General features: G+C 41.1%; 1 protein-coding gene across 2 annotated transcripts in view; it reads left to right on the top strand.

The window, feature by feature from the left end:
* Window positions 1-13,501, top strand: part of mdga1 (MAM domain containing glycosylphosphatidylinositol anchor 1) — a 163,897-nt gene that overhangs the window by 46,677 nt on the left and 103,719 nt on the right. The window lies entirely within an intron of this gene.

Here is a 13,501-nt window from a genome sequence, read left to right as displayed (position 1 = left end):
GCAAGGAGATCAGGGTGTGTGTGTGTGTGTGTGTGTGTGTGTGTGTGTGTGTGTGTGTGTGTGTGTTTGTGAACTTACAGAGCTTGATGTAAAATAAACTGAGGTGACTGCAAAGGGGTTGTGTGTTTTGTGTGTATTTGTGTGGGAGTGTGTGAGGTGAGAAAAGCAGTGTTCCCCACGGGTGCATGTCCACTGGCATCATATCAACATGAATAAAACAGTGCCTGAGAGTCTAGGCCTTGCTTTCTTCTGTTTGTGTTTATGTGTGTATCGACTGTGTGTAAGTGTGTAAGTGTGTGTGTGTGTGTGTGTGTGTGTGTGTGTGCGCAAGAGGCAGTGTGCTTGTGTGATTGTAGATGCAAACTAATTATCTGTATGTAGCTGCAATATCTGATTACATACTGAATCTTGACCTAACCTGCTTATACTAACTGCAGCTGTCATTTCTCATTTGGACCATCCATCTTTCTCTCTCTCTCTCTCTCTCTCTCTCTCTCTCCCTCCCTCCCTCCCTCTCTCTATCTCTCTCTCACACACACAAACGCACACACACACATATACATATTGAAAGGCTGTATTCCCAAAAACAAACACAAGCTAACTTTTAATCAAATTTTTATTTTCACCAGCGCTAGAATAATAATCATTACACAAAATGTACTTGGAAAAACATACTACACAAATTCATTCCCCTGGAGCAGTTCAAACATGTAGGAAATTGTGTCAGTGATTGCTTGTTCTCTGGGTCGGAGGTGGAAGTGTTTTTTGAATAATGATCACATTTGGTCACATTGTCAGAATGTAAAATATATATAGTGTGTGCACAAGCAAAACTTCCGCTGCCTCTGGCAAAGAGATAATGGTTGAATGAATTTATGTATAAAATGTGTATATGGACACACACTGACAAACAAAGGCAGAACGAGATAAACGGACTTTGGTGAAGAGTTTCAGCAGTGAAAACATTTGAGTTCCCAATGCACTTGGAGGAAGGGACGACATATCTTGATTAAATCATCAACATATAATCTTGAGCAAAATATATATATGTATGTAAGGCTTAGATCAAAAGTGTTTTTAAAGCTACTCCCAATTCCAGGCTAGGAAAAGTGAGCCTGGGAGGATAGACTATCTGACAAGGGGTCAAGGCAGATCAGAAGAAGGAACATTTGTCTTGACTTTGGAACGAATATGTGTGATCAAAAAAAAAAAAGTTTGCGTGTAAATATAGATTCAAATATACAACAGGTTGAAATATATAATGTAATAACTTAATCTTGAATGCAGCCCATGTCGTTGAACGCTGTGAACGAGAAGCAAACAAGTAGAACAAGGCTGTCAAGTACAAGGTGGCTGCACACTCACAAACACACACACACACACACACAAACACACATGCACACATACACATATACACATGTAAGAAGAGGGCGAGGGAGAGACTAGATACGAGACAAGAGATTAGATAATAATGACAGGATGAAACGCCGTAAGGACAATAAAATAGAAATTGAACAGTGAAAGACGACGGTGGCACCGTAGGAATGAAGAAAGATACGGTGATAAGAGATAAGAGAAAAAAATGGTGATGCTTATGTGATAAAGAGGAAAGAACGATTTAATGTCAAGATAATCATGTGTGCATATCTGTGTGTGTGTGTTTGTTGATCTCAACTTGCACAGTGCACGCATTGCTACCAAATGCATGTAGTGCAGGCAAACACAACACGTATGTATTAGTTCTATAGAAGAGAAAGAAGAGAAAGAGATTTAATTTTAAAAATTGTACTTGTTTGAAGTTGTTGCGTGCTAACAATGAGGGTTTGACTGCTCAACCTTTGTCACACATCATCCCATATCTTTTTTTTGTAACCATCAACTGGATGCTAAAACCTTAAAAGAAACAAATTCTGCCAAAATAAGTAGAAAAAAAAAAAAAAACCTGATATCAGCATTTGTCATGCTAGCCTGTTAGCATAGATTGGAATAGAATAAAATAGAAGTGAACAGTGAGTGCTGACCTCTGTCCCAGTGCGTTCTGCTGGAGTAGCACACTGCAGAATTCTGCATTTGGTCCCATTGGGCTTACAGAGTTTCCACTGCGCTCCACTGGCTGTATTGATAACCTGATCCCTGTCATCCCAGCTCTCCTTCAGCCATCCTTAGGCTACAACTTTCCATACCACCTCTTCTTTACAGACACGGACCCCGGGTTCTGTCACTGCACAAAGTTGTGTTGTCTGAGGAGATTTTTCTTTTATATTCTTTGGCCATTGTGAGCAAAAAAATGGAAGCTCATAAAGCCCCTTTTTTTCTGGCCGAGTGTGCTTTACTGCTACACACCCAAATGATCAAAAGAAGATGTTGCTTCCTCATTCTGACCAAATGCCTCTTATTTGGTAATTGCCTCATACATTTGATTTACATCTATATATCTAAGTGTATTCAACTGTAGTGCTGAAAAAGTTCTGAAAGTTCTGACCTATTAGCAGTGATCCTTGACAAATATATTGTGTACATGGAAAGCATCATTAAAACTAGAATAACCGCTTCGCAGTTGTATGCCTCCGCCACTCAGATTAATTTCAGGTTACATCCCTTATTATCCAGTCATAAAACATATTAACCATTTGTGTGAAATTTTGTCATAATGTCTGTGTGAAGTCTTGAGTAATCGCTAAAAAGTGTTTTCTGAGGTCATCGTGACCGTGACCTTGACCTTTGATCACCAAAGTCTAATCACTTCATCCTTGAGTCTAAGTGGACATTTTTGCAAAATTTGAATTGATTCCTTCAAATAGTTGTGGAGATATTGCATTCAAAGGTCCAAAATTATGTTTTATGAGGTCACCGTGACCTTGACCTTTGACCTTTAGCCACCAAAATCTAATCAGTTGAGTCGAACTGAATGTTTGTGCCAAATTTGAAGAAGTTCTGTCAAGGCGTTTCTGAGATATCGTGTCTAAGAGAATGGAACAGACGGATGGGCAACCCAAAACCAACACGCCTCTGGTTCTGCTGTCGCCGCCGCAGAGGCATAAAAATATATGCAGCGTATCCAAGGCAGATTGGTCAGCCACAGCAATTGCAAAGCCTAGTAATATCTAAACAAACTGTTGCCGAAACATTTAAGAAATGCTGTGGCGTTTTGCTTTCATACTAGCAATGGTCTTGTAAAAGTTAGTTTTGATAGTTTTCATCTCTATTCTTTGGCGTATTCACCTCATAAAGTTAAAAAAGAAAACAGTCAAACAGCCAACAAAAGTGAATCATGTCTTCTCCCTTATTTATTTATTTTTTTTATCATTTTCACTGAGAACTTTGCATTGGCCTCTAGGTGTTGGCAGACCCACAAGATGTTCAAGTCCTCTGGCTGCCTTGTTATTATTTATGGATGTACTCCAGTTTAGTGTGAATGTCCTCATAATGCTCTCTGTATTCACCCTTCAGAGAAACAATATGCTTACAAATCTGTGCTGACAACATTTTAATACATTTATTGATAAACACACGCACTGTAGAACAGACCACACTGACTCTTTAAAAAACATTGGAGCTTTATAATTTATTAATCAGATAAGATGTTTCATAGCAGTTCAGAATCTTCTATCTGTGTCTGGTTTGTAGCTGTGGGAGAGCTGCTCGCGTCCCACATTTTGATGGGTCTATTTAAGATCATAGGAATAAGATGTATGAGTTCTGATTGGCACTGTTTTTTTGTTTTGTTTTTGTTTTGTTGGGTTTTTTTTTTTTTTTTGCATTCTCACTCTAGATGTGTTACTGTAAAAGACTGTACTGTACATTATTATCATTTATTTATTTGAATGTAAGGACTATTTTGCTCATTCTGCTCTGACTGACATGATGATGCCGACTTTCCCGTCCACTTTCCTCACTTTCCCTCTTGCTTCACCCTCAGAAGAGGGAGGATCCAATTTAGCCATGTGAGGCCAGCCCAATAAATAGCTGCTTTACAGAGAATGAGTCTGATTGAGGATTTATCCAATCCTTTATCAAGACTGATTGTTTACCTTTCCCTCAGCTAGATTGGATTGAAAAGGGAGCTCTCACCCTGATCCATACAGAGGAGAGAGAAATCTAATCATTTCTCTCTCTCTGTCTATCTTTCTTTGTCTATGTCTTTCTTTCCCCCTTTTTTTTGTTGAAGCCTTTTTCCCTCATATTGTCTCTTTCTCTGCCTCCTTCGCTTTGTCTTGCTCACTCTTCACATGTCTTTCTACTCTCTGCACTTCTTTCATTCCTGTTGTATTTCTCTCCACCTCCAAGCTGATCTTTTTTTCCCCCCTCCATTCCTGTGTTAGATCTCCTAATTTCTCCATCCCCCTTGCCTCTTTCTCTATTTCTTTTCAGCTTTCTCTCTCTTCTATCTTCTCTACACTTCAGACCAAGTGCAACAAGCCATACATCAAGTCAGAAACAGTTAGTTCACCTGAAGGAGCTGCTTGGTTTGGGAAAAGTCAATTTTGCATGCATATTATTAAAACAGAACAGCTGGTTCAAACTGAATGTTTTTTTTCTCTCTTTCATGAGAAAAAAAACCCTTAGACCATTTTAAGACACTTGATGCATTTCAGTACAGAGTTTCAAGGCTGTAGGCTGCAGGGTGAAGCAATGATATGCAATGACTTTCTCCTATACTGTCCTGCTCATTGATTATATCCCTGAATATTCTAAGACTCCTCAAAGAAAGAAAGAAAGAATAAACCTTAGTGTTAGAGGTCACCTAGAAGGTGCTTGTGGCATCGCTCAAGTTACCTCCACGGAGAGCAGGGATTTTAGTTAACAAAGCACTGTAGTCTCGCACAAAGCTTTTCTTGTTGCACACATACATACACACGTGGGCACACTCTCGGGCACACACACACACATATAGACACACACACACACACACACACACACTCACATGGCTTCTTCAAGAACACAATAGGAGAGTAAATGGTTTTTCTGAAAGTGATTCCTACCTCCTCATTATTTATTCATGGGTCTGCTGGTCATTGCAACCTTGAGACGGGCGTGTGTGTGTGTATATGATGAATTCTATAAGAGAGGAAAAGGTGGAGAGAGCCCTAGAAGAGAAAAGTGGAGAGGCAGAGAAAAGAAAGAAGTGGGGAGGGATGGATGGAGGGAGGGAGACGAGGGCTGTGGTCTGGAATGTGGGTTTGGATTTCCGTCCTTGAGGGGTGAGTGGAAGGCGATCGATAGTGAGGCTGAAAGCAAGGCTGATCGGGTGGCAGCACGAGGCTGCATAGGCACTCAGTGGGAACACGACCTAGACGCAAACAAGGTCACTGTATGACCCCTAACTGGATGGAGGGACAGAAAGAAAGAGGGAAGAATAGAGAACTAGATCGAGAAGTAAAAGGGGAGAAGCAGAGGTCGAACTTGCAACTTGGAACGATTTTTTATCTCCCAGGTTTTCTCTGTGAAAAATTAAATATGGCAGCAAAATGATGGAGAAACACTGGGGAGGATAAAAGAAACATATGATATAGGGTAACGGACAGAGATATGTCCTAATGGAGTAAAATGAGAAGAAGATGCAGCATTGTAGACATGAAAACTCATAACATTTATGGTAAGATGTATTTCAGAAAAAGAAAGCAGGAAGAGAACCTTTGCTTTGATGACAATTAAAACCTTAACAACATGTTTTCTTGTGTCTTAAATAAAACCACACGATGCAACAGCCACAGCCATATGGTTTCATATATGAAACGTGTGAGTGTTTGAGAGTATGAATGTGAGGAAGACTGTGGGGGACAGAGACAAAGCAAGAACACACTCAAAAAAAAAAAAAAATAGAGGCTGGTGAATGTGGGTGATGACTAAAGCACTATGCTAAGGACATGCTGACCAGTAATGAAAGAGACAAACTGGATCAAGAAGGGACGATGAGCGGATGAATTGTGCTTATTTTGTTTATTCTGTAAGTTTTTTTCAACTAAAGAACAGATCAAAATGAATCTACAGTGTTTAACTACATAGGCTTTCCAGGAATTTTCGAATGTTGCCGATGTTGCTCTCTCTTCATTCAGTCTTTTTGAAGGTCATTATATTATTTGGCTGCATACAGACACTTTTATGTAAGTAGACAAAGCAAAATGCAGCATAGACATAGACAAAACATATTCAGGCTTCGAGAAGGGATAGTTGCTGCTGTGCTGTGCGCCGGCTTCATGAAGAAGAGTTTGGATGAACCCAGTTGCTTAATCAACCTTTTCACTGCAATCACTTATCCATCACTTGATGCAGACAGCTTTAAAATGTTGCTTTTGTGCCGTGTCTGCGTATTACCTTACCACACACTTTAGTTCAAGTGGAAACTAAAAACACAACGGGACCAAAGTACTTGAGGTGTGTGTGAGTGCTTCTTTGTGTCTGTGTACTTGACCATGTGAGATAGCGAGGGAATAGAGACAAAATCAAATTAGACCTTGAAAGCAAAAAACAGAAACACTTAATAATGCTGGCAATGGGTCTGGGGAGGGGGGGTACAACTCTGTGCTGGACTCCTCTATACCATGTCTGTATGTTTGAGTGTCTCTGGAGTGTCTGCTGCCGTGGTAACACACAGCACTTTGCAGACAAGCCTCTCTCTGAGACTAAAAATAATAAAGATGAGGTGTAAATGATGATATGTCTGTGTTCACAAATTTAACTGAAATGGTGTCTAGATAGACGGACGGACGGACAGACAGACAGATGGATAGATAGGGCTACTAATGCTTCTATCAGTGAGGGAATGTTGTGGATGGCTTGAAACAAGAATGGAGATTGTCACTAGCAGGCGGGTGGACACACATACACACACACAAGCTACAGGCACAGACAGAGTAGTTACTTGGAAAGATCATTTTTTGACAGCCAGATCTTTTTTTTTTTTTTTTCCCAGTATTTCATGTGGAATTTGGGTCGGACAAGTGGTTGTGTGTCAATGTAGCTGAATCACTGACTCTTGTATGTGTTTTTTGATAGATATCGGTTAATCTTTCCACCACTCATAGATACTGCATGTGGATATTTGTCAGGCTCCGCGTTACTTCTCAGCAGCCTGACATCATCATGACACTCAGCAGTGCCATCATCATCAACCCTACACACACACACACACACACACACACAAAGGCTGACAACGAGAGCTGAAATCCCTGAAACCCTAACCCTAACACCCCCTCCCCCCATGCCATGCTTTTGCTAATGAACCACTGCTTATTACAACTAACACATCCAACATGGGCGGAGCGTGTAAGGTAGCTGCTGACACCGCAGCTGTCGGCTGTCGACACACCGCTTATGTCTGCTGATTCTGCCTGCCACTGTTTGCTCCACTCTGACTCAAGCCATCTGATGGTCGAGTAAATGTTGAACAAAGTTTTCTTTTCACGCTACAGAAGGCGAATCAGTTCATTTTTTCCATTAAAAAAAAAAATAAATAAATAAAATGTCTTCCAATACCAAGCAGTGCCAAGCATCTGCTGAGCTTTAGCGTCACGTTAACTATATTCCATGCTTACAAGCAAGCAAAACGCACATCGCCGTCATCCGCATCAGTGACCTCATGAGCGCGGACATTACATATATTTTAGAAGATCTTGACATTATCGTAAATGCTGATGATTCCTCTGCTTCCTGTAATTTCACCACAGCCTTGGTCTCATATTACAGAGGCAGAAAGAGCGATAAAGGCATTCATATTGGATGACAAGGTTAGAGAGAGGGATGCCGTGTTAAATATCAATGAGTCAGTTTTATTGAACTTTTTGCTGTGTGATCTCTGCACGGAGGGGGGGGGGTGTTCACACTGATATGGAATAGCAGAGTGATGGCATCTGTTGCTCAGTTTTATTCTGACAGAAACGACTACATTAACTGACTCATGTAAGAGCTTATTGATGTGAAATCAATCATGTTCTTTTTGACAATAATCAAGTTCCACTACTTGCGTAAAGTAGTCTTTTCAATCACCTATAGGCTATTGATTACACATTTAAACAGGCAAATGTTAATAAATGGAGATTACATAATGAAAATGCCATTTAACTGGCATTATGAAGGAACATTCATCTTATATTTCCGCCTCATTTTTCCTTTCAGTCAGCTCTATTAAATATCTGCTCCACACTCAATCCCATTTTTTATGTCCCCCTTATGAACCCTTTATTATGTCCATTATTTCTCTTCTCTTTTTTGCTCTCATCCCCTTTTCCTAAATCTTTCAACTCCTTCTTTTCTCTCCTTCTCTCTTTTACACCCTTTCCCTGCTACTTTCTACTCCCCTACATCTTTTATTCTCCCAAATTTTCTTCCCAGATAAAGAAAGGTCTCTTTCGTCTACTCACCTGTTCCCGCGCGTATTTCTCTTTCTTCGCTCTCTTCTCCCTGAACTTCTCCACACCTGATGCCATGAATCAGCAAAGTAACATCCACTCAGGCATTGATGCTTGAAATGATATTTATTACTCAGTCCAGTGTTTTACTCTTTTAACCACTTGTTTTTCTCTTCCTCTCCTCTCAGCTGCCTCATTCTGCCCCTCCATCTCTCCTCCCAGTGACAGATAATTAAAATAGATATTTACATCGGCAGGTGTGTTTAGTTTTATACCGTAAGTCATCCACACCTTGTCACTTCCAGTTATTCAATTCAGCCATAGTTTGCAAAGCAAAGTGGGGATGATTACTTCTCAGTCTCTGTTCATTGGTTCAAACTGCAATTTTTTTTTTTCATTTCTGCCTTTTCCCTCCTCCTTCTCTCCCACACATTTCACTTAGACATTACCTCCTCTCTTTGTGTATGTCTCAGGGTTTGTGTGTGTTTGGGTCTGCATCCGTGCCAAGTAGTATTTCCCGATAACAGGATTACCATCTTAAGCCTATCCGCGGTAAGTGAGCCAGTTGGATGGATAAAGCACTGTATCGTCAACTCTGCTGGCGTTACACGAAGAAAAGAGTTCGAAAAATTGTAGAAGGCAGGCCTAGCAAGCTCTCTGTGAGATACTGAGAGGGAATATAAAAGCTTCATACTCTGTAACACCCCAGGAAGCAGCTATGGTACAGAGAGGGGCCAGCTTTGCAAGCTAAGCATCGCTTACAGTGAAGTCGAACAAAGAAGGATTTAACTTTTCGTGGTAGTATTTTACTCAGTGGTTGTGCTTTGTGTTGTCGTGATGGTAAATTACATTGAATAAGTAGATTTTCGACTGGCTCAACAAAACTGGGGAGATGTAGTTATTATTTCTTGGTCAGGTGGATTATACTCTCTTCATTGCTCAGGCAGAAATGTGAATGTGAAGTGATGAACTCGACTTGTCCAGTTCATCACTGCATCATTGTAATTAAGGATCAGATAAGGCCAGTTTCTCTCTGTTTTTCTTATTATTTGTGACAGCTGTGCTGAATATTGATAGCACGTTAGCAGAGAGAGAAAGATGTAAACAACCATCTTAACCCCCTTTTTTCCAGGCTAAATGCTAATTCAGTATTAAGGTCTCTCATGTATTGTTGTGTAGTGTTGACAGTTTCCAGTTTAGACAGCAGGGCAGCAAGGTCCGGCAGCCATTGGACCATGTCTGCTCGATCCTGTTGTTTTGTGTCACTCTGAGGAGGGACGTGCGAAGCTCAGAGACGGATCAGGAGAGGGAGGGGAAGAGTGTGTGCGCTTGTTTGTGGTGTGTGAAGGGATAGGAGAGTGATGTTAAAGAGGAACAGTTTTAGGCTTAGAGTCAGAAGGGACAGAGGGAAAGAGAGAGAGAGAGAGAGGTGAGGAACGGTGAGAGATGGAGATAAACCCCCACCACCACCACCACCCCTCCGACCTCCAAACACACACACTCATACACACACACACACACACACACACACATGGCGCAGGGGGCACTTGCAGGCCACTGACCTGTCAGTAAAGTTGACACACATTAGCCTTCTTCTCCCTCACCACCGTGAGCAGCACACACCTTTCTCTCCCTCTCCTCCTCTTTCCCTACAAGCCTCTTTCGAAGCTGGAATCTGTTGCCAGTTTATTTGGTACACACAGCTAAATCCAGCAATCCAATACAAGAGCTCTGTGATAAATCCCACCTTTTATGAAGCTCATAATGTTCACTTTTTGTTGACAGTGTGTCAAGGAGGTGTGGAGTAAACCGCATGGTAATGTTGGAGGTTGAACATTGAAAAGTTGTATTCAGTGTTTTGTCCACTGAATACTATAAGCTTCACAGAGTTAGGTTTTATTGAAGGGCTGTTGTATTGGTTTGCAGTGGATTTTGCAAGGTGTACATAAACTCAGTGTATTGTTAAATGTCCATCTGTATCATGGGCTACGGACCATTTACTGCAGCTGGAGATGCTCTGTGCTACCGTTATCGAAATGTTGACTTGCTCGTCGGCCTCCAGCATGCTTGACAATGCCAATAAAGTCTATTCATATAAGTCACAATACATTCCACAACACCTCATCAAAAAACATCTTTGCTGCAGCGTGAACACTGCTGGAGAAGAGTGCCGCTGAATGTAACTGATTTCAGCTTCAAGCCTTAAATAGAAAGGCTTGTGTATCACCAAACAAAATTGACTTCACTCTTAAACTCCAACGACATCACAACTAAATAACACCTGCTGAAGTCTCAAAACGTTTTTCAAACCGAATGCAGTACCAGACTATAGGGGGTACAACACTCCAGACTCTACTAGTTTCAAACATCACAAAGACTCAAACATCTTTACTGGGCTCATTTCATGTCAGTGTAAACAAGGCAGTGTGATACTCTGTTCATGGTTCTAACCGTGCAGAAAAGGCAATGCGCTGGTTGGGAGCAAATGTTCTGTAAAAGGGAATTATTGCGAATGATAATCACACAACGTGACCGCTAATGGAAAATTTATTAGCCCACTTAGTTCTGGTCAGTGTTTTAGTGAATTCCAACCTCCCATATAAACACAAAGTGGTCCCTAACTTCCCCACTGCAATACTCAAACAAGGCTGCTCTGTTTCTGTTCTCCTGTTGAAGCATCTGTGTCCTAGACAGCATACAGCTCCCCAGCTGAATACAGAAACAGCGAACAAAACCTGCTGCATTTCATGTCGAGCTGGATCTCAGGGGATCCCAAACCTTCCCTTCGCGTTACACTTCTAACCAAATGTAAGAGCTAGAGCTATTATTACAAAAAGACTCTGACTCAACAAATGGATCTGTGTGGGGGAGACAGTCTGGAGAAATATGTGTTATTGTTTTTTATATGTGTGTGAACGGATGTACATTTAGTCACAAGATCTGATGGGATGACAAGAGAGTATTTGGCTTTCCTGTACTTTGTGAAGAAGTAAAGGAAGAAGAAGAGAAAAGCGCCCAGACAGGGATAAGATGAGCGAGAGAAAAAGGACTGAGAGAGCTATCCAGACATATCTGCCGGGACCTGAATAGATAAAAAAAAAAAGAAAGAAAAAAAAAAAGAGCAGCATCACATGCCTATTGAAGGAAGAGAGAAGAAAGAGGTGTGGAGGGAGAGCGAAAGAGGTCAGAGAAAGGGAGCGCAGGTGATGGTTTTAAGCTGCTGGTGTCACAGGCAGATAAAGGCTCCTCTGCCTCCTGGCTGTCATCTGCATCGCACACAATATCCCCTTTATTCGCAATATCACCTCTCTCTATTTTGCTTCATCTGCCTCCCTGGTGGAGAAACTCCCAGTGTGATGCGCTTTTTCTCTCCCCATCACACAGCTGCCAGCGATACTGTATATATCATTCCCTCTCATTCTTTCTTATTCTCTATAAAAAAAAACCAAACTATATCTCACTTACACATGCAGCATTTTTTTTTTCTCACATGCCTCACACATACCTTCTGGTTTTCTCACCAGGTCATAGTGTTTTTTCTTTCCTCACACACTTTTTCTATTTTCCTTACATGTATTTTACCCCAGATTCTCCTTATCTAACAGTACTCTTTGCAGTATTATCCTAAGCTCAAACGCTGTTCCCATCGCCATTGACTTTCTATAATCTTTTGAGAGCAATGCATCATCCCGATTCCATGCTCAGTCATTTTTTTTTCACAAAATTTCGTCATATACACACAACAAAGGGACACATCAGTTAACATACAGTAACCGCTTTTAAACTGAAATCTCTTATTATTTTACTTCCCCTGTTTCAAAGCCCCCTATCGCATAATCTTGCGATTAAATTTCTTCTACACTTGAACCTAATCTAAATGTTCCTGAACTCTAATCCTATGAATAACTCTAAAATGCTCCCTCTTCCAAAGATGGCGCAAACAAAATGTCCGTAATTTGTAAGATTTTTCTCTCATCTTTTAATCCTTGAATAGATAGGATATAAAAGCAGGAGAGCACAGATGCACACCCCATGCTCACTTTCACACTCTCACCTTTTCTGTCTCTCACAAAGGTACACACACACACACACGCACGCATGCAAACTGGAGTCAGTAAACCATGGAGAGACAGGGTTCGGTTCATTGCTCACCTTGGCTGGTTTGATCAAATGGCAGTCTGCCTCTTCCAAATCCCTCCCACAAACAGAGCTGAATAAACAGACAGGGAGCGTTTACACAGACCCCGATAATCCGCTAATCCATATAACCTGCTTTCTAACCAACACACTCACTCACTCTCACACACACACACACACACACACACGAACGCAAGAGCGAACATGGAAACTGATACTGTGCATGAAAGCAGGAAACACACACTTTAACACACAAACATTTGCATGGGCGAATACACTCATGCACGCTGTGTATCAGTGACTTTTGCCCATTATCCTCTCTGACCTCCTCAACAGGACATGGTTGATAGTCTTGTCGAGGTTGATAACAGACAGAAGGGTTAATAGGGATTAATGGACTATACACGCACAGTTGCGCACATACACACACACACACACACACACACACACACACATACATACAAAAGCGAGAATAGCATTCCCGTGCTGATGAGTTTACAGGCTTTCATGCATCTCTGAAGTGCGAGTGTGTATGTTTGTGCATTTGATTAATCGAGTGAGTATCATGTCGCTGTCTGCCGCGCAGTGTTCCCACAGCTTGATGGGATAATTGAAGCGTGAAAAAGCCATATAGAGTTTGTCAAAACTCTTAATGGTCTGAGTTTAGCATCATGGACGCCACGAGCACGGCGCTTAGTGTCATTAACTTCCACTCGGTGGAGCACACAGCGATTTTATCACCAGGATGAAAAAGATAAGTACATTTATAATTTTGATCAGTTATTCAGACAATTTAATGACCTTCCTAGTGACAATAAGATGCTATCTGTCATACTCATGCACTCTATCTTTTTTGTCACGTAACTACATGCACTACAACAGCTCAAAGCCACGTTAAGGATGCTCGTGTGTCGGACAGTATTTTTGTAAAAGATGTATTTGAAAACTATTTACGGGGCACTTCAGTGTGAGCCTCTATTTTTTGGTGTGTATTCTGTCGGTTTCCATTGACTTAT

The sequence above is a fragment of the Seriola lalandi genome, unplaced genomic scaffold, assembly GCF_002814215.2.
Source record: "Seriola lalandi dorsalis isolate HSWRI2012SDOR001 ecotype SW California unplaced genomic scaffold, Sedor1 jcf7180002054474, whole genome shotgun sequence".
In the NCBI taxonomy this organism is placed as follows: domain Eukaryota; kingdom Metazoa; phylum Chordata; class Actinopteri; order Carangiformes; family Carangidae; genus Seriola; species Seriola lalandi.
The sequence above is the reverse complement of the archived record's forward strand: the minus strand, read 5'-3'. Positions and strand labels throughout refer to the sequence as shown.